Here is a 21450-nt window from a genome sequence, read left to right as displayed (position 1 = left end):
TTTGCCCAGCAAAACACTTCTACCTAGAGAATCTTTCTCTTTTATGATACAATGGGACTGCTTTTTCATAAATTGGCTGCAAAGGCAGTCCCAAGAGGAAAGTTATTAAAATGCTTCAAACAATACTATCAGAGCTATAATGATTGCACAGTCTCCTAAAGGATCTACTTCGAAGAACAGTTCTCCCATGGATCTCTAAGGTCTGTTTGTATAATTGCGTTTGAGTCAAACAATAAAAGAGAGTTGGGTTCAGGAGAGACCTGGAATCAAATCTCACCTTTGATATGAACTGTATGACTATGAACACAGAATCTAACGTCTTGAACCTGTGTCCACATCTGACATTTTGCACTAGAGTTTGCATTGCTTTAACAAAATAATCAGATTTTAAGGAAATCTACCACTTCTACGTAATAGACTTCTCTATTAGCAGCAATGCAGTGATCCAAGACAATTCTGAGGGACTTATGAGAAAGAACACTATCCACATCCAGAGGAAGAACTGTGGGAGCAGAAACACAGAAGAAAAACAACTGCTTGATCACATGGTTTGATGGAGATATGATTGGGGATATAGACTAAACAATTACTCTCATGCAAATATCAATAATATGGAAATAGATCTTGATCAATGACACATGTAAAACCCAGTGGAACTATATATCAGCTGGGGGGGGGGGGAGGGAGGAAATGAATCTTGTAACCATGGAAAAATATTCTAAATTAATTCATTAAATAAAGATTTTTTCCAAAAAAAAACAAACTACCACTTCAATAGCATTTAAGGTTTGCAAAGCACTTTGCAAAGATCTCATTTTATCTTCACAACCCTGGGAGACCTGCGCACTTATTTCCAATTTACAGACAAGGAAATGGAGATAGAGATCGCATGGTTTGCTCAGCATCACACAGGGAGAGTGTCTAGGACCAGATTTAAAGTCCAGCCTGAGATTGGGATAGTGTAGAAGGAAAAGCACCCTTGGATTGGAAAGCCGGGTTTACACGAAGGTAGAAACTGGACAACGCCAAGGCAGAGAGAACCTGGGAAACAAGGCGAGGAGCCCACGGGTTCGGAGCGGGAGATGGAAAGATGCCCAGGACAAACATCGCCTCGCTGTCGTTTTGCCTGTGGCCCTGGTAGCAGTGCGTTTGTCACTGAATATCAGCGCGATGCTCTAATTTTGGCACACGTACGGAGTTACGGTTTCTGTTAAGATATCAAAGTCTATTTGGAAGGCTTCCTGCTGCAGCCGCCTTTTGCTCACTCTCCCCAGCTTAGGCAAGTTCTGTCTAGCTTCTCACTTCAACCCAGTGTCTCCCTAAACAAACTCTGCCCCTCTGGTATTAGGGAACTAGGAAAAGGAAGAAAAGGGCACGGAGGGAGGAGAAAGCATCCCTCCACTCTGCTCCTTTATCACAGGTACAGCATTCTGAGATGAACAGGTTTTTCTTTGATTTTCTTAAACTCTTTCCTTCTCTTAGAATTGATAGAAGTATCAGTTCCAAGGCCGAAGAACAGTCAGGGTCAGGGTTCAGGAACTCACCTAAGGTCACACAGGTGCGAAGTGTCTCAGGTCAAATTTAAACCCAGGTCTTCCCAACTCCAAGTCTAGCCACCTGCTCCCCCTGAACAATTATTTATGATAAAGAATGCCTCCTGGAGGGAGGCTACAAATAGACAATGAACTGTACCCAGAATTGAAGAGGATAAAAAATAGAAGGCTAGTTTCTATTTGAAAAAATTATGTAGTTTAAAATTTTTATTTATTTTTAATTTTTTAAATTAAATTATTTAGTCAATTTAGAACATTATTCCTTGGTTACAATAATCACATTATTTCCCTCCCTCCCCTCCTCCTACCCTTCCTGCAGCTGATGAGCTATTTCATTGGGTATTACTTGGGTCCTTGATCAGAACCTATTTCCATGCTGTTGTTATTTGCACTAGGATGTCTACATCCCCAATCATATCCCCTCGACCCATGTATTCAAGCAGATGTTTTTCTTCTGTGTTTCTACTCCCACAGTTCTTCCTCTGGATATGGATAGTGTTTTTTCTCTTGTAACCCTCTGAGTTGTTCAGGATCACTGCATTACCACCAATGTGGGAGTTCATTACATTCGACTGTACCACAGTGTATCAGTCTCTGTGTACAATGCTCTCCTGGTTCTGCTCCTTTCATTCTGCATCAATTCCTGGAGGTCCTTCCAGTCTCCATGGAATTCCTCCAGTTCATTATTCCTTTTAGCACAATAGTATTCCATCACCAACATATACCACAATTTGTTCAGCCATTCCTCAATTGAACATCCCCTCATTTTCCAATTTTTTGCCACCACAAAGAGTGCTGCTATGATGTAGTGTTTTGAATGCCAAGTTTCTTCCTCTTTTTTTTTTTTAATTTTAAACCCTTACCTTCCATCTTGGAATCAATACTGTGTATTGGTTCCAAGGCAGAAGAGTGGTTAGGACTAGGCAATGTCGATTAAGTGACTTGTCCAGGGTCACACAACTGGGAAGTTTCTGAGTCCAGACTGAACCTAGGACCTCCCATCTCTAGTCCTGGCTCTCAATCCACTGAGCTACCCAGCTGCCCCCCAAGTTTCTTCCTGAAACAAAGGCATATCCATTTAAATCCCATTAAATTTAATCAATTTAAATCCATTTCTTCTACATAGAAGAAACCGCACTCTTAGGGATCAGAGTACAGGTCAACTAAAGGATAATAAAAAGAGCATGACAGGCATGAGTAGTCTGCCGAATATTACCAATCAAGAAGTATGAAGGAGAAGCAGCATCAAAGGTAGATGGATAGAGAGATAGATAGTCATAGACCTATCAGTATATAAAAGTATTATTATTTCTATTTTTATAAATTTCTCAGATTTCCCTACTCCTTGAACCCATACTCTGAAAATGTTGAGGATTGGCTTTATCTGCTTAAATGTCAAAAGTAAGAAGCAAACAGTATATTCTACAGGAAGTTACACTCCTTTGTAGTTTGCTCTTTGAATAAATGAATGAATGAGTGAAAAAGCATTTGTTAAACACTTAATATGTGCTTGTTATTTATCCTTCATTTCAAAGAGGTCCCGTGATGTCATGAGTGACGATTTGACTTGTGTGTGGATTGGATTTATATGAGAGAGAGTTGCCCAACATTGTCAGCCTCATTCTCTTTTCCAGAGTCATCAAAGTTCAGTGGCGAGACAAAAGTCAAGACAACTGATGATGGTCCCAATGCAGTGGACACCCTTGCCTTCTTTGATGTCTGACCAAGCCAAAGCCCTCCCTCCATACAGTTGGCTTCTGCTGCTTTCATGGCCATTGGAACGAATTGTCCTCATCTGGCCATTCCACCAGGGCAAGTCTTCGTATGCTTGGGGTAGACATTCCCCCTAAGTCACCATTGGTTACCCTTAACTTGGTGCAGCCCATCTGCCAAGATGGTTTACTGGGATATAGCAGTAGCACTGCTACAGCTTCTCGGAGCCACAGGTGAAAGGTAGACACCAAAGGAGTATGAGCAGCTCTGAAAAGACTTGACAAGCTCTAACAGCAGAGGCTCTTATCCTCCCAGAACACCCCATATGCCCCTACTATGGGAAATTCAGATCCCCTGGGTCATCAGGTCTAGCCTCCCAGATTTGGGGAGAGGTAACAGGGAGGCCAAACCTGATGACCCAGGGGATCTGAATGTCCCAGATGGTTATTTAGCAGGTGGAAAAAGCTGAAGTCCAGTGAGAGAAACCATAGTGGAGTAGATTGGTGTCATTAAGTCCTTTTATTTTTTCAATGTATAGGTAGACTTCAAGATCAGGGATTTCATCTCAATCAGTCAGCAAATATTTATTAAGTGCTAAGAATGTGCCAGGCATTGTATTAAACACTGGAAATACAAAGAAAGTCAAATATGTAGTCCTTGACAGGTGTAAGGATAATTTTAGGGTTGTGAGCTAATCTAAATTAATTTGGTCACCAGAGAAAATTCCAAATAAAATACCCAAGTCAGTTTGGAAATTTATGGTGATTTTAATTAATATAGAGGGAAGGAATTAAGAAGAGAGAGAAGAGGGTATAGGATTTCTCCCACCTGTCCTGTGCCCAAGGAAGTTCAAAGATCTCTGCCGCAAGGTCTTTGAAGATTAGAGGCTTTTCTAAGAGGATAGTGTTTGGAAGGTAAAGGAGAAAGAATCAGCCTAAACTCCAAGAGAGCTCAGTAAGATGCCACACTTAAACTAGGCTACTCAGCTTCTCCCAGTATAGTATTAAGGAAAACTCACCGCCCAACTGGACAACAGCTGCCATCATGCCAAGATGCCAAAACGCCCAGCATGCTGCCAGCCAGAGCCACCTCTCCACGGAAAGAGGCCAGAGAGAGGAAGTGACACGAAATATATAGACGGTTTTTACATCACTTTCCTGTGTCTCACATGTACCAATGGTAGCTTAAGCTTGACTTAGGACAGCCCAGGGGTCTGTCAGTTGTTTCTGATTTGTCATTTACTAGCACATGTCTGTCATAGGCCATCCTCCTAAATCCTTAATCCTCAAGTATGGGTGTAGACATTCCTGTTTTTGTTGGACTAAGTAGGGTGGAGTAATCTAAAGTTCACACAGAGGACAAGCAGCTAATTGACACACTGGCTAGAGCACTAGACCTGGAGTTTAGGAAACCCAAGTTCAAATCTGACCTCAGATACTTACAAGGTGTTCCTAGGTAAGTCATTTAACCTCTGCCTGCCCCAGTTTCCTGAACCAATAACTAGAGTGTTGAATGGGTCACCCTGAAACTTCCATCTATTGCTCCCATTTTTTTTAAGCACCAGTTTTTTTTCTCCTACATCACAGACAGTATTTGAAGATGGCTTTCATTTCTTCCCTCAGCCTTCCCTTTTCTTAGCTAAATATCCACAGTACTTTCAGCCATTCCTCTTTGTAGGACACATTTTCATCTCCAAGGCCTTATTATCTTGTCTGCCCTCCTCAGTTTGCCAGTGTTGCTGTCAGCGTGTGATGCCCAGAAATGAAAGCGGTGCTCTGGGTGTGATCTGATCAGGGTGGATTTCTCTGGAACCCTCACTGCTTCATGTCATATTCCTTAATGAAGCTTCAACATGCATTTGTTTTCTCAGGAGCTATAACAGACTTGGATCATGTGAACTTCATTACCAACCAAAACCCTTCAATATTTTTCATACAAACGACTTCCAAACAAGGTTTCTCCTACTCCGGACGAGGGCGATTGCCTTTTTTTTTTAAAGCTTTATCCCTGTTCAGTTTAATATTTCTGTTTTCAGTCCAGCACTCCAGCCTCTTGAGGTCATTTCAAATCTCGTTTCTGCCATCCATCAATGTAGTAATTTCTTCTAGCCTTGTATCATCTGTAAATGTGATAAACAAGCCTTTTGAGTCCTAATCTAAGTAACTGATGAAAATGTTGGACGGGATGTCCTCGTGCCTATTAGCATGATAAAAAAGGGGGGGGGGGGCAAACCACAACCACTGTGGTAGCAGAAGGGAAGATGCCAGCTCCCTTCAGGAGTGCCTCTACCACTCTTAGCCAAGCGACAGGGGTCTGCTTCACGGAGGGCATTTAGGAAGCTGAAGAAAGGATTACTTTTGCTGGGGTATCAGAGGAGTCACCAAAAACTCTTCTTTGCATGTAGTTTCCTGCTAAAACTGAGAGTCTGGTCCAGTCAGAGCCTGGTACCCGATGAAAAATATGGCGGTGCTTAGCTAGGTACCTGGGGGGGTTTCCCCTTTATTGGGGTTGTGGAGGTTCCACTGGTGTGCCAGCTCTCTGGGCAGGGAGCCAGGGGAGCCCGTGCCAGCGTTACCCTTCTCCTACGTGCACTGTCTCTGACTTGGCTTGAGGATCTAGAGCCAGCCAGGATCACTTCAAGAGTAAGGACAAATCCAGGAGACTATCATGAGATTCCTCTGACATTTTCCCCATCTTACCGGTGGGTCTTTGAACTTGTGGCTATTGGATTTGTAAAAAAACCTTTTTCATAACTGTATTTCACTAGAATTGATTTCCTTGGAAATCCCATGTGTCCTATTTCATACACTTAAAAATATTCTTCTGAGGAGGAATCCACAGGATTTGCCAGACTGCCGAGGGCTTCTATAACACACACACACACAAAGTTAAGAACTCCTGTACTAGATCATGCTTAAAAGATTTGCATTGTGTAATAATATGGACTTCCGGGTGGCAATTCAGCCCGCGTACCCTGACCCAGGTCAAAGTGTAATGGGGATATGTTGAACAAAATAAATAAAAATACAAACCATTTTAAAATTTAAGTTTAACATCACTGCACTGGAGGCTTCTCTAGATATTGAAAAAGATAGATTAATCATCTCTCTCTAGATAGGATTGTTCAGCCCATTGCAAATCCACCTGAATAGTGTTCTCATTGTGCCTCAGTTTCTTGACCTCTAAAAATGGGTTACTAATTATTTTCATTGTTTAGTTTACAGAGTAAACTATAAGGAGAGAATGCTATGTAAAGTTTAAAGTACCACACAAATGCCCCTTATTATCATTACTTTTGTTGTCATCATCCAGCCTGGATTAATTTCCCTTATCACCCTGGCATAGAATTTATCTGATTCTAGAAACTTGAACTCATGCAAAGTAACCAAGAATTCCCTATTAACTCCTCTCTTGTCTTCATCTCTAGTTCCCACTTTATGTTTGTTTGTTACAATTCTCATTAAAACATTGGCTAGATGACTTCTAAGATCCCTTAAGTAAATTTGATGACCTAAGAGAAGGCAAACAAAATAGGAGTTGAAGTTGCCTTCTCTCATCTGTGAATATTATAACATCTTCCCCAAGAAGTAAAAGTGTTACGTCCTTGCACATTTTCTTGTTTCAAACATAATTTTTTAAATCCTTTTTATTGTTCAAAACCTTTCATCAGAATTTTTCACAAGACTCAGTATATTCTGAATTCTAGCCTTCCTGTCATCATTCTTCCTGTATTTTTTATTCATCTTTGACTATAGGACCCTTTTTATACTATGATCTCATAAGAGAGCCAGACAGATTTCTTTAGATTTTTTCCCCTGCCCTTTTCTTACTGTGGAATTTTTTTTCTATAATTCAAATCTCACTAAGTTTAAAAGGGAGTAGATTTTCATCGATGTTACTAGCTTCTCTTCATTATATAAAGCCAAAATAAATAGACATAGCACTTGTTTGCCTGGAATATAAAATCACTTTATCCATGTTGCAAATTGGCCATGAGGATAATATCACTAGTCATGAGATTTGCTTTTCACTGGTTATGCTAAAAACTAATAAAATAAAACTTTTCACTAGCTAAAAATGAGGGCAAATGACAATGTCCTTTTTGAACCATGGGAACATGCTCTCTCTCAGTCATCCAATCTTGTCTTGGAGCCATCTTTTTTCTGGAACGATTCTTACAAATGAATCTTAAATCACAATCATCAAAACAATATGGTACTGGCTAAGAGATAGAGGTATGGATCAATGGAATAGACTAGGGGTAAATAACCTGAGCAAGCTAGTGTTTGATAAACCCCCAAATCCCAACTTTTAGAATAAGAACTCACTATTTGACAAAAACTGTTGGGAAAATTAGACAACAGTATAGGAAAACTTAGATTTAGATCAACATCTCACACCCTATACCAAGATAAATCCAAAATGGGTAAATGACTTAAATATAAAGAGTAAAATCATAAATAAATTAGGTGAACATAGAATAGTATACCTGTCAGATCTATGAGAAAGGAAGGAATTTAAGACCAAGCAAGAGACAGAAAACATTCTAAAATGTTAAATGAATACTTTTGATTACATTAAATTAAAATGTTTTTGTACAAACAAAACCAATGTAACCGAAATTAGAAGGGAAGCAACAAACTGGGGAAAAAATTTTATAACAAAATTCTCTGACAAAGATCTAATTTCCCAAATACATGAGGAACCAAGTCAAATTTACAAGAAAAATACATGAGGAACCAAGTCAAATTTACAAGAAATCAAGCCATTCCCCAACTTACAAATGTTCAAAGGTTATGAATAGGCAGATTTCAGATGAAGAAATAAAAACTATTACTATGAAAAAGTGTTCTAAATCCCTTCTGATTAGAGAAACAAAAATCAGAATAATTCTGAGGTACCATCTTACACCTCACACACACATATGCCAATATGACAGTAAAGGAAAATAAATTGTTGGAGGGGATGTGGCAAAATTGGGAATTGGGACACTAATAAACTGCTGCTGGAGTTGTGAATTGATCCAACCATTCTGGAAGGCAATTTGGAACTATGCCCAAAGGGCTTTAAAAGACTGCATGTCCTTTGATCCAGCCATAGCACTACTAAGTTTGTACCCCAAAGAGATAATAAGGGGAAATAGTTGTACAAAAATATTCATAGCTGTGCTCTTTGAGGTGGCAAAAAATTGGAAAATGAGGGGATGCCCTTCAATTGGGGAATAACTGAACAAATTGTGGTATATGATGGTGATGGAATACTATTGTGCAATAAGGGACCCTAAACCACTTGATTTCTATACAAGCTAGAAAGACCTTCCGGAGTTGATGCCGAGTGAAATGAGCAGAACCAGGAGAACATTGTACACAGAAACTGACATTATGGAATGATCATATGTAACCAACTTTGCTACTAACAGCAATGCAATGATGCAGGATTTTCCTGAGGAACTTATGAGAAAGTGCTATCCACATTGAGAGAAAGAACTATTGAGATAGAAACGCAGAAGGAAAACGTTCGATTTATCACTTGTTTATATGGGTATAGGATGTGGGTTTTTGGCTTTTAAAAGGTTACTTTATTATAAAAATGAATAATATAGAAATAGGTATTGAGTGATAATGCATGTAAAACCCAGGGGGATTGCTTGTCAGCTCTGGGAGTGGGGAAGAAAAGGGAAGGGAAAGAGCATGAATCATGTAACCATTCAAAAAAAATGTTTTTAAACCAGTGAATGACTGTTGTTAGTCATTGATTACAACGTTTATCTGGAGAATGCTGTGTGCTATTGATAGAAAATTCTCAAGGAACTTGGCTTATACTATGCAGTCCTTCCTGGAGTCATTGAGGGGCTGAGAAATATAAAAAGCCTCTATTATATCTATCAAAGGTCACATCTTGAATCAAAATTCTTGTTCAAAAATGATATGTTTTTGGCCATTTCCACATCTGGAACAACACACAGACTCTTCTTTAGGTATGTCTTGGGTTCCTTCAGTGGAAAGCTTTTGCCCTTGGTGGATTAAGAGATAGATGGTTAAACTTAGAGTCAGGAAGACCTGAATTCAAATCCAGCCTCAGACACTTACTAGCTGTATGACTCTGTGAGTTTCTAACCTCTGTCTGCCTCACTTTCTTCATCAATAAAATGGGGATCATAATGGCACTTATCTCCCGGGATTATTTTGAGAGATAATATGTATAAGGAACTTCACAAACCTTAAAATGCTATGTAAATACTAGCTGTTGTTATTATTTTAATTTTTAATTTTTTAATTAAAAATTTTAATTTTAAAATTAATTAATTTAATTAATTAAAATTTAATTTTAATTTAAAAGGTTCTCTTTTTCATCCACAGATTTCTCAGAAAGCTCCCATAGGCTGGCTTCATTGACAAGAAAGGTAAAGAAGCCAGATTTTATTTATGGATCAACTTTATACAGATTTGGTAGAAACTTCTTCAGGTATCTTTACATCTTCTGATCCATTCTCTGTATCCATGTTATCTTGGTGGAGCTGGTGACTTCCTGTCTCCTGAATCTCCAAGCCCTGCATCTATATTTTTCTGGCATTCATGACATGGTCGTTGATTTTTTTTTGTTATTGTTGAGGCTTATAGAACAACCTATAAATAATTATTTTTACAATTAGATTTGTTAATGACACCACAAAATCAAACTTTATTTTAAGTCCATGCTAATGAGATCCATTATAGAGTACAATATATTAATCAGTAAAAAGGTAGGAGTACAAACAAAACCGATGTGACCAAGATTAAAAGGGAAACAACAAATTATTCATTTTACTTCGTTTAATGCTCTTTCTCTTCTTTGTCTTGGCAGGTACATTCCCAGGTATTTTATATTTTCTAGATTTATTTTTAAGTGGAATTTCTTTATCTCTTGCTGCTAAATTTTCTTGGTAATATATAGAAATATTGATGATTTATATGGGTTTATTTTGTATCCTACAACTTTGCTATGGTCATTAATTATTTTCTACTAGTTTTTTAGTTGATTCTCTAGAATTCTCTAAGTATACACCATCACATCTTCTGCAAAGTGATCTTTTAGAGTCCTCGTTGCCTACTTAAATTCCTTCAATTTCTTTTTCTTTTTTTATTGCTGAAGCTAGTCTAATACAACATTAAATAATAGTGGTGCTAATGGGCATCCTTGCTTCACTCCTGATCTTAGTGAGAAAGTTTCTAACTTATCTCCATTGCAGATGATATTTACTGATAGTCTAAGATAGATACTGCTTATTCTAAGGAATGGCCCATTTATTCCTATGCTTTCTGGTGTTTTTAATAGGAATGGGTGTAGAAATTCGTTATTACATATAATTGGGAAAGAAGATAGGAAATCCAGTGATATTTTTTGCTACTCATTAATAACTCATATGGGGTCTATGGCAAAAAAACAAAAAAAAAAAAAAACCCAAAACATTAAAACCATTTGCTTAGGTAAAATCCTCAGACTAACTTTCTGGTCCCAATCTACCTTAACACAACTTAATCACAAAAATAGTCACATCTGAAACTTATGTAGAGTCTTTTTCCTACTGAAAATCTCCCTTCTCTTCCCTTTCCTGTCTTTCCTTCATTAATTTCTTGCTTTTTTAGCTTCATGGGGTGAGCAAAATAATGCTAGTCCCCAGATTATGCCTTCACTTTTTAAAAGATTTATTCTTAGATGAAGTAGAGCAAATGCATGGAGCTCTGCTCCTCCTTGTACCTCTGAGGTCTGGGTTTTAAGTGAAAAAAGATGATAGTGATAAGAGGAAAAAATAACACCTTGACAACAGTGTTTCATAAAGAAGTGAGAGATCAATGCACATAGAAAAAAGCAAGAATTCATTCTTGGTCGTGTTAAGTCAAATAAATGTAGAGTGATAATGCCATTTATAACTGTATATTATCTCATTTGATCCATGAAACATCTGAGAAGTAAATGCTATATGATTTCCATTTTGGAGATGGGGAAACTAAGGCTGAGATATGAATGACCTGTCTGAAGTCATGATATTAGTAAGTGTCCGAGTTAGGATTCAAACCCAAGTCATTTTGTTTTTTTATTTTTTTTTTCAGTTAGCATTAAAATTCTCTAAAGACTATACAAATTTAGAATTATTTATTAGATAATGAAAGGGGGTTGGTGAGAGAAAAGGCATATAATCACATGGCCTGTTGCTTAGCTAATATGAATTTGCTGCTCACATCATGTCTTTATTCACTAACAAAGCAACTGCGTGGGGAGCTGCTCCATCAAGCAAGTTGATTCCAAGGTGGAAAGTAAGGGTTTAAAAAAATACAATTTAATAAAATAAAAAAAAAATTCCCCCCATGGGAGCAGCTAGGTAGCTCAGTGGATTGCGAGCCAGGCCTAGAGATGGGAAATCCTGGGTTCAAATCTGGCCTCAGACACTTCCTAGCTGTGTGACCCTGGGCAAGTCACTTGACCCCCATTGCCTAGCCCTTACCACTCTTCTGCCTTGGAGCCAACACACAGTATTGACTCCAAGATGGAAGGTAAGGGTTTAAAAAAAAACAACTTTTCCTTTTTAAAAGGAAAGAGGAGTATAATTTTATATTAAATTCACACCTTTTCCCTCAATTTTTTAAGATTACACATAGAAGCAATTTTGACAATTTTTGGGGCATTTTAAAATTCAGATTATCTCCCTCCTTACCCTCTCTGATCCTGAGGTGATGAATAGTCTGATATAGGTTATAGCCATACTTTCCATAATACACATTTCCATATTGTCAAACCCAAGTCTTGATCTGAGTCTAGTGCATAGTGTCTTCCCCATGGTACCTAGAATGTATTCCGCTAACCCTATACACTCAGCTATACTACCAGATATATCTTTTTTTTTTCCAGAGGAAGGGTTTATAGAACACCTTTTTATGCGCAAAGTTCTGGGTCAACTTTGTGCACAAAAGACCACCATATGTATTTTCATGGGCCCTACAGACACGCCTCCAGAAGAAGCCCAGACTGATCCCTTAGAGATCCAGAGGGAGGAGTGACCTCGGGGCCATCTCGGCCAATGAGCAGCTGCATTACAGGCCCTCTATATTGTCCCTGAAAAGACCATCCGGCTTCTCTAACCTCTACAGAGATGGCCATCAGTCCCTCTCCTGGCACGCCACTGTCCTGGCGGACAGCCGTTTGTACACATTGTTTTACGTCAAGCCAGAGACTTGAAAAGAGAAGGAAAAAATACCTTCTTGTTGTCATTTGCTCTAAGCATCCGTCTCAACCTGTTCTAAGCTCAGGGCTACACACACTGCATTTGTGTCTCCTCTGCACAGCAGCTGGTTCCTAAATCTGCATTGCACACATGGAGACCAGGCCCCACCCTCGGGACACCATTCTAAACACTCGGGAGCAAGGCAGCGACCCGGGGCCACTCGAACATTACTCTGATCACTGAGGACTCTCTCTATTCAGTATGTTGGGCAGAGCCAGGTTTATCCTTTCCCATCTTCCCAGGTCTCTTACACACACAATGAGGCAGGGTTTTGCTCCTTTTAGACACTGATATGAAAAGGTTGCCTGAGTTTCTGTGATTACCCTGAGCCCTGAAAGTTAAATAGACAGACAGACAGACAGACGGACGGACGGACGGACGGACGGATGGACAGATGGACAGACGGACGGATGGACAGACGGACGGACGGATGGATGGATGGACGGACGGACGGATGGATGGACGGATAGATGGATGGATGGATGGATGGATGGATGGATGGATGGATGGATAGATAAACAGACAGATTGATTGCTAGATTGGTTGATAGACAGACAGATAGATAGATAGATAGATAGATAGATAGATAGATAGATAGATGAATAGATAGATTGATAGATTGATTGATAGACAGACAGATAGACAGAGACAGACAGATAGATAGATAGATAGATAGATAGATAGATTGATAGATTGATTGATAGACAGACAGAGACAGACAGACAGACAGACAGACAGACAGATAGATAGATAGATAGATAGATAGATAGATAGATAGATAGATAGACAGATAGATAGATGGATGGAGAGATAGAGAGAGAGAGAGAGAAAGAGATAGACAGACACATAGATCTGTATATGTGTATATATAACACAAATATGTGTATGTATTCACTCAAAACTGTATTAGCTGGAGTCTCTTTGATATATAAGCCCCTGGTGATTGACTTGCAAACCAGTGAAGCTGAATGGGTTTAAACAGATTAACATTCTAATAGCTAGAGGTGGTTAGCTAAAACAAAATTAAATTCCATGGTGCTCATTAACAAAATGGGGGCAGGGAGGGGAGAGGGAATATCCTTTCCACAACATAGCTTTTCAAATATTAAAGTGCATTTTTAAATGTCAGTTTTGAAAGGAGGAATTCTTGAAATATATTGACTTCATTTTTTAAAAGAAATTTATTATAAATTATATCACCATCAATAAAAAATAAATAAATATTAAAAAATAAGCAATAAATCATACATAAGCTCAAACTATAACGTACATCTAAACAAAGTCAAACCAGGTAAAAAAGTATGTTTGTTCTGTTTCCCCTTTATAATCTGCCTAAAGTTCTATTTGTCTTTGTTTTATATATATATATATATATATATATATATATATATATATATATATACACACACATACATATGTTATATGTATATAATTAATTGAACACACACACACACACACACACATACACACCTCTCTTCTGGGTTCATTGTTCTTTACTCCTATTCCCATTGATGGTTCAGAGCCCCATGTGACTGACTTCTCCCAGGATTCTAGTAACCCTGAAGTTAATATTATTGCTCATGAGCCCCCATATCCATTCTAATCCAATAAACATTTATTAAACCCCTACTATATGGCAGGCACTGTGCTAAGTGCTGGAAGCTACAATTAATTTTTTCAAAATAAGGAACAAAAATCCCTGCCCTCAAGTAGCTTAAAATCTAGTAGGAGGAGACTACACACAAAAGGAGGTGGGAAAGCAGGTTTGAGGGTAAGGGGGGGTCAGACACCAGAGGGTACCTGATATGGGGATATTTTGTTCATAGAATTGAATCTTAACAGGGCTTAAGATGCATGATGGAGTGAGCAGGATATACAGCTTCTATTCTCTAAAAAGGAGGGCATTGGGAAGAGTTTGGTCCTCACCCTCAATCATAGAGTAGAGGAACCTGAGGAAAACGGTGTCAATCAAGATCTGAGTTAGCAGAAAGGTGAGAAGATTAGAAGTGATGAAGTTTTAGTATCAATCAACTAATATAATTTAACTAGTTAATATCAGTTAGCTCTTACAAAGGAAAACAATCGTCCCTCACTATATTGAAGTTCACTTATTAGGGCTTCACTGTATCGGTTTTTTTAAAAAATATATATTATCTAATTCTGTATCACAGAGTTACACTTATTGGTGCACACTATTGGCTGATGGAATGAAAGGCAACCAACCACAGTGCTGTGTTCTGTATCCTGGGTGCTGATTGGTTCAGTGACTATAGGTTAATAAGAGTGTAAGAAAGGTTTATAGGAGAGTGGGAAGGGTTTATAAAGCTTAAAATATATATAAATAATAAAAATAAATATAATACTACTACTTCATGGATTTTCCCCTATTGCAGGGGTCTCTGGAACGTAGCTCCTGCAATAGGTGAGGGATCACTGTATTTACAAAGAAGATATAGACAGACTAAAGAAAATACATCATCACACTCCCCTCCCAAAAAATATCTAGAATATACTTTCCTAAAGTACCTATCAAGTTCAAGGGATGATGGTCTCAAGCTTAAAGTGCACATATGGCAAAGGGGTAGTTTATAGTTCCTTGATAAGACAGAAATCCCTCTTCCTGGAGTCCTCATGAAGTTCCCCAGTGATAGAGACTTTTGCTCCATGACCTCTGTTAGCCAGAACCTTTACAGGATCCTAAGGCTGTATTTCCTTGGTGTATCTACACCAAGGTGCAGGCTTGATGTATTCGGGCCACCTCTACTGGAGTACTGATATTGTTGCCTATGAGAACTCCAGATCTTCCAATCCTTCAAAGTTACAAGACATTCCTTTGGTTGGGAGGAGGAAGACTCTCTCCTCTTCATTCCCTTTTCCCACCCTCCCAAGGATTTAACAGGAACAGCTACACCATTATGCTGGTTTGCTGTTGGAATGCTGGATTCTGAAATGGCTAATTAGTGCCATAAGCCCTGACTAATTGTCTTCAACTAATTCCAGAACACTGTGATTCCATTCATTTAATGGCTGGAAGCATTTCACTCCTTCTAAATTAATGAAAGATTTCTTCCAAACTTAATTTATGCTTTTGATCAATTGATTCAATAGAGGCATCTAGGAATTATTCATACCTAGTGTATACATTAGTATCATCTGATAAAGGTATCAGGGTATAGAAGAATATTATATAAGTTACATTAATTAGAATTGGGGCATGAAACACCCTTCTAGGAGATACATGTATATATGTATGTATGTATGTACATATACTCTTTTCTTTTAAACCCTCACCTTCCATCTTAGAATCAATACTATGTATTGGTTCCAAGACAGAAGAGTGATGAGAGCTAAGAAATGGGCATTAAGGGACTTTCCCAGGGTCACACAGCTAGGAAGTGTCTGAAACCATATTTGAACCCATCCTGTCTCCAGGCCTGGCTCTCAATCCACTGAGCCATCTAGCTGCCCTCTCATATATGTTTTTAATATATAACATACAAATACTCAAATTCACATATAATTTTAGACAATATATGTACTATTACAGTTCTGCCGATCACATTTTTCATTGTGCTTCCTTGTTTTCCATATTTCCATATTTATTTATTTTTTAACATTTTGACAGGTAAAATGGTAGGATTAGACTTGGATTCAGGAAGACCTGGGTTTAAATCCTGCCTCTAACTCTCACTTGCAGGGTAGCAATGGGTAAATCACTAAACTTTAGAGAGGCAACTTTCTAAGATTTAAATTAAAGATGGTTTGTAACTTGTATCCATGAAAAAGGTTTCTGCACTGAGGAAATCACAGGACTTTCATATATTAGGCATCTAATAGTCCAAATCCCTGAGATTATCTGATCCAGCCTCTTTCTTTCAAGCAGGACAAGTATTGTTATTTCCGTCGTATAGATAAGGCAACTGTGGTCCAGAAAGATTTAAGTAACTTATTGAATTTTATACAGATAATAAGTAGCAAAGTTTGGGGGGGGGGGGAGAGAGACAGAGAGAGAGAGAGAGAGACAGACAGACAGACAGAGAGAGACAGACAGAGAGAGACAGAGAGACAGAGAGACAGAGAGACAGTGAGAGACAGACAGACAGAGAGAGACAGACAGACAGAGAGAGACAGACAGACAGAGACAGACAGACAGACAGAGACAGACAGACAGACAGACAGACAGACAGAGACAGAGAGAGACAGAGAGAGAGAGAGAGAGAGAGAGAGAGAGAGAGAGAGAGAGAGAGAGAAAGAAACTAGAATCCCAGTCTCATTCCTAAAGCTGCAGGGTTTTTTTCATAGAACACCATGCTTTGTTTCTGGTTTGCTTCTTTCTTATTGTGAGACTGGTAAGAACCATTTCCATAATATATTTCAGTTTTTAAGAATTAAAATGGATGTAACATCTCACTAATTAGTGCTTGTAGGGCACTTGGAAAACAAATATTCAGACTGAAGATCTCTCTAAATAGTGAAGAATAGACTTAAAAGATTAATATGTGTTCAGCACTCTTTGCCACACTAAGGGCACCTTGAAAGCACAAAGGATAAAAATGAAGAATAAATCAGATGTAACCATACTTGTTTCTACCATGAAAAAGAATTTAAGTGTAGTCAATATTGGGGAGTATCTTCTGTTACTGTTATATCTTTGTGGAATTAGCTCCTTTTGATGCTACACAACTGGAAAATTTTTGGAGATCAGTATAGAAATGGATAATAAGAATAGCAAAGCTGATATCACTTTGTAATTCTATTGTTAGAACCTTACCTTCAAAGTATTATGAAAAAGAAAAAAGAGATTTAACAGGATGATAATGATGTACTAAAGATAAGATTAGATGGCTAAAATTATACAGCAGAAACTCTTGTTTAGTCATTTCAGACTCTTAGTGACCCCATTTGGGTTTTCATTGTTTTTTGTTTGTTTTTTGGCAAAGATACTGAGTGGTTTGCCATTTCCTTCTCGAGTTCATTTTACAGACAAGGAAACTGAGGCAAACAAGGCAAAATGATTTGCTCAGGGTCACATAGTTAGTATTTGAGGCCAGATTTGAATTCATCTGACACTCTATCTACTTTCCTACCTCCTCTCTAGCTTTTCTATACTGAAGGATGCTGCTTTAGGGCTTTATTTACTTTAGGAAATCATGGAAGCTCTTTTGCTCCCATATCCTCATCTGTATGAAGAGAGAATGGAACTAAATGATATTAAAGATTCCTTTTTCTATGATAGTCTCTACTAGCATGTTGTCTCACTCTACAATGCTTTACACTTGCAGAAAAGTATACAAAGCCCACTGCAAACCCTGAAAGTACTATGTAAATGCAGGCTATTATTATAGACATTTACATTGAAGGAAAAGTTACAGAGTCACTGTCACAAAGCACTAATGAACATCCTTACTGGTTATGACCACGCATGGGTAAGTCTCTTACCCTTTTTCAAGCTCAGCTTCTTTATCAGCCAAAAAAGAATAATAATACTTCATAACATTGTTGTGAGACTATCAATTGTCAGCTTTAAAGCACTTTTTAATTATGAGTTATTCTTACAAAATATACTTCTAAAACTTCAACAATAAATAATGTAGATAAGACATCATCCCTGCCCCCATGGAACTCACATAGGGAGGGAACGGAAACAAATTCAAATAATATGATACAAATGGTTGCAGGATAAGTCATTAGAAAGGTACAAAAGAAAATGCCATGTTCTTATTAACAGGGAGGTAAACAATAAAATAAGATTCTAGGACAAAACTGGAATATGGCTCTGGAAGGGCATCATGTCTCAAAAACAGGATAGGGGGAAAAGAAAGGAGGGAGGGAATTAGCACTGGGTTAATAAGTGCATATGTTCCTCCAGAAGGGAGAAGCATGGAAGAGAGAATTGGAGTGAAGATTCTGAAGTCATCAACTTGACTCCAGAAAAACCAAGGTTGAAGAATACTACCTACCTCCCAACAGAGAGGTGATGGACCACTGGTACAGAATGAAACATGCATTTGTGGACATGGCAAATGTGTGCCTTTGTCAATGAGCAAGCAACCAGACTTTTGGCTAGGCACAAAGATACAAAGAAAAAAAATGTGCGTGTATTCTATGTACACCTAAATATAAACTGAATAAATAAATGTAAATTTCAAAGTTGAAACTGACAAGGAAAACAACTTTTTTTAAAAGTTATTTTGGGGAAAAAAGGGAATACAAAAAAAGGAATCACTATTGGGGTGGCTAAGATGAGAGCAAAAACAAGAAACTGCTTATATCTGTAATTGTGTTTTTTCTACCAAAGGGTGGAAAAATCTTTGCTCTGGAAAGAGCAGAACAAAAATGACTTATATGAGGGGGCAGCTGGGTAGCTCAGTGAATTGTGAGTCAGGTCTAGAGACGGGAAGTCCTAGGTTGAAACCTGGCCTCAGACACTTCCCAGCTGTGTGACCCTGGGCAAGTCACTTGACCCCCATTGCCTAGCCCTTACCACTCTTCTGCCTTGGAACCAATACACAGTATTGACTCCAAGACAGAAGGCAAGGGTTTTTTAAAAATTACTTATATGAAATTGATATTCATATTAATTAATATTCCTTCAAGAGATAGCTGCTCTAGATCAGTTCAGATTACATTACACATCCAAGAACTGGCAGATGTGATTTCCAAACCATTGTCTAAAAAATAGTAGAGAAAAGAAGTGGTATTGCAAGTTGCAGAAATACAAATATTCTTTGGCTTTTTAAAAAAAAGGAAGAAAATAGAACATGCAAATTATTGCCCAATGTGTTTGAATTCCGTTCCTAGAGAAGGTCTAAAATGTTTTAACATACTCATTAGTGAACATCTAGAAAAAGAACCCACACAACATCATCAAAAAATAGTTTATACTTCCCAGCTATGTGACCCTGGGCAAGTCACTTGACCTCCATTGCCTAGCCCTTACCACTGTGAAAAGTGAATCAAACTCTATCAATCATGGACTTTTAAGTTAATCAAAATTTTAAGTACCTCCACTTAGTACCTTTACCAGTCACTAAGTCACTAAGTATGAGAGAGTTCACAAGTCACTTGCTAGAGTGGGTGACAACTCCAGAGGCCACTGCCCCCAACTACTCCCCCCCCCCCCCATCCCACAGTGCTAGGCAAATTGAAAGACTGTTATTGGTTCCTGGAAAGTGGGGAAGGGACAGGAAGTGAAAGGAAGAAAAAGGACTATAAAAAGTCCTGAACTTTCTATCCAAGGGACTTCTCTTTGAGGTTTACTTTGACTTTGACTTGGAGCTTTGGGTCTTTCAACTGGAATTTTCAGCTTTGGGATTTTGACTTTCGGCTTTGGAGCTTCTTGGGTTCACTGCTGCCTTACTGAGCTTAGCTCACAATGTTTTTTCTGCATTGGGGCTTTGCCTGGATCCTACCCAGCTTGCTGGTAAGTGACTAGGATTCCCATGTGGAGATTGGAGCTCTTGTTGGGGAGTATAATAGTTAAAGGAATTATAGAGAATTGAAGAGGTAGAGGGTATAAGGAAGGTTTTGTAACAGGGAATGGAGGAGCTGCAGGGACAGAGGTAATATGGATACAGGTGAGGTAAAAGGAGAGAGATACCCCCTACTGAGACGCTGTCTCTGAAAAATGGGGTTCCTGAGAAATGGGCCAACTATGATAGCCTGAGGGGATGTCTTCTCTATTGATTGATGTTGAAGATACCCCAGAACAGGTAAGCACGGACCCTCCTGAGGGACAAGGCTCCCTCCTAGACCAAGGTCCCCCAGCAGGGGTCCAATAAGGACTGTTTATGGTTGAATGACTGTCCTTAGGTTCTGCTCCCTCTATGTCCCCTGAAATGATAGTCCTCTTATCTAATTGTGGGTTATTTAACTCAAGATGAATTTAATAACAAATTTGGATTAGGAAGATATCAGGGTAGAGGGAAGGGGGATTTCCCTATACTTTGCTATAGATTGGGTTTGAGTCTCTCTCAGCTTTTGAGCTGAGGCCAGGCCTCACAAGTTGGTGGAGGGTTTCTTTTATTCCTATCTATGCTAATCTATGCTAGCTTTCTTAAGTTCAAAGTCTTAGCAGTAGACAGCAAGAAGAAGAAAAGTTTCTTACTTTCAGAGCTGGTTGGGCCTGTATCTTTGGGCTAATGTACTAAATACTGGCCTTACAGTTCAAGCTGCACCCCTTAAATCCTTTAGTTTGATGGCACGATCACAGGAATCCAGGTAGAATACACATTTGGGAAAAATTCAGAAATAGAGTACTTCTATCCTGATATAGGGAGAGAGACTCCATCCAGTCTGAAGGCCAAGAAAGAGAGACCTTAAGAGCAACTGTCACTCTCCAACTTTCCCCTCCATTCACCAACTGTCATCACTGTCCATCAATCTTCACTCCAACATTCCAACTGCTGTCTGTTCCACCTGAGTGGCAGAAAGGCCCAAAGCTTGATTCAGTTTTCCTTTCCACAATCGTACCCTTTTTTTGTTGTGACCTTCCCAAGGTCACTTATATTTATTATATTTACCAAACTACTAAATCTACTTTCTAACTACTCCCCCCAAAATAATACACTTCCCTCAATTACTCTATCTCTATTCTATGCTACTCTTATCTAATCTAAGGAATTTTATGCAGGAAAGTTTTGGATTCTTGTAGTTTTGAGATTTTACAATCAATTCAGTACAATAAATGTTTGAACAAAACCATTACAAAGAAATGTGAATCTTAATGCTAATACTACTTACTCTTGATAAGTAAAACTAATATAGTTTTCCTACTTTATCTATAATTATTTGCAAATGATTTTATCTAAAATATCTTATATTTTATTATATATTTTATATTATATATCTTATATATTTATCTAAAATATCTTATATTTTCATTAAACACAATTTCAGCATCAGCTTTACAATAAACTATTAAAA

At 38.3% G+C, this 21450-nt stretch overlaps 1 long non-coding RNA gene across 2 annotated transcripts in view; it reads left to right on the top strand.

The window, feature by feature from the left end:
- Positions 1-18870, top strand: part of LOC130455052 (uncharacterized) — a 49824-nt gene extending 30954 nt beyond the window's left edge. Inside the window, exons 2-3 of one of the 2 annotated variants that reach the window (XR_008912862.1) lie at positions 9626-9669; positions 18395-18870. This is a non-coding gene — a long non-coding RNA (uncharacterized LOC130455052). Of the gene's footprint in view, positions 1-3187; positions 3361-9625; positions 9670-18394 lie in introns of those variants that run through there. The other variant, XR_008912861.1, reaches the window with a different exon arrangement.
- The last annotated feature ends 2580 nt before the right edge of the window (positions 18871-21450 follow it).

The sequence above is a fragment of the Monodelphis domestica genome, chromosome 6 (genome assembly GCF_027887165.1).
Source record: "Monodelphis domestica isolate mMonDom1 chromosome 6, mMonDom1.pri, whole genome shotgun sequence".
Classification (NCBI taxonomy): domain Eukaryota; kingdom Metazoa; phylum Chordata; class Mammalia; order Didelphimorphia; family Didelphidae; genus Monodelphis; species Monodelphis domestica.
The sequence above is the reverse complement of the archived record's forward strand: the minus strand, read 5'-3'. Positions and strand labels throughout refer to the sequence as shown.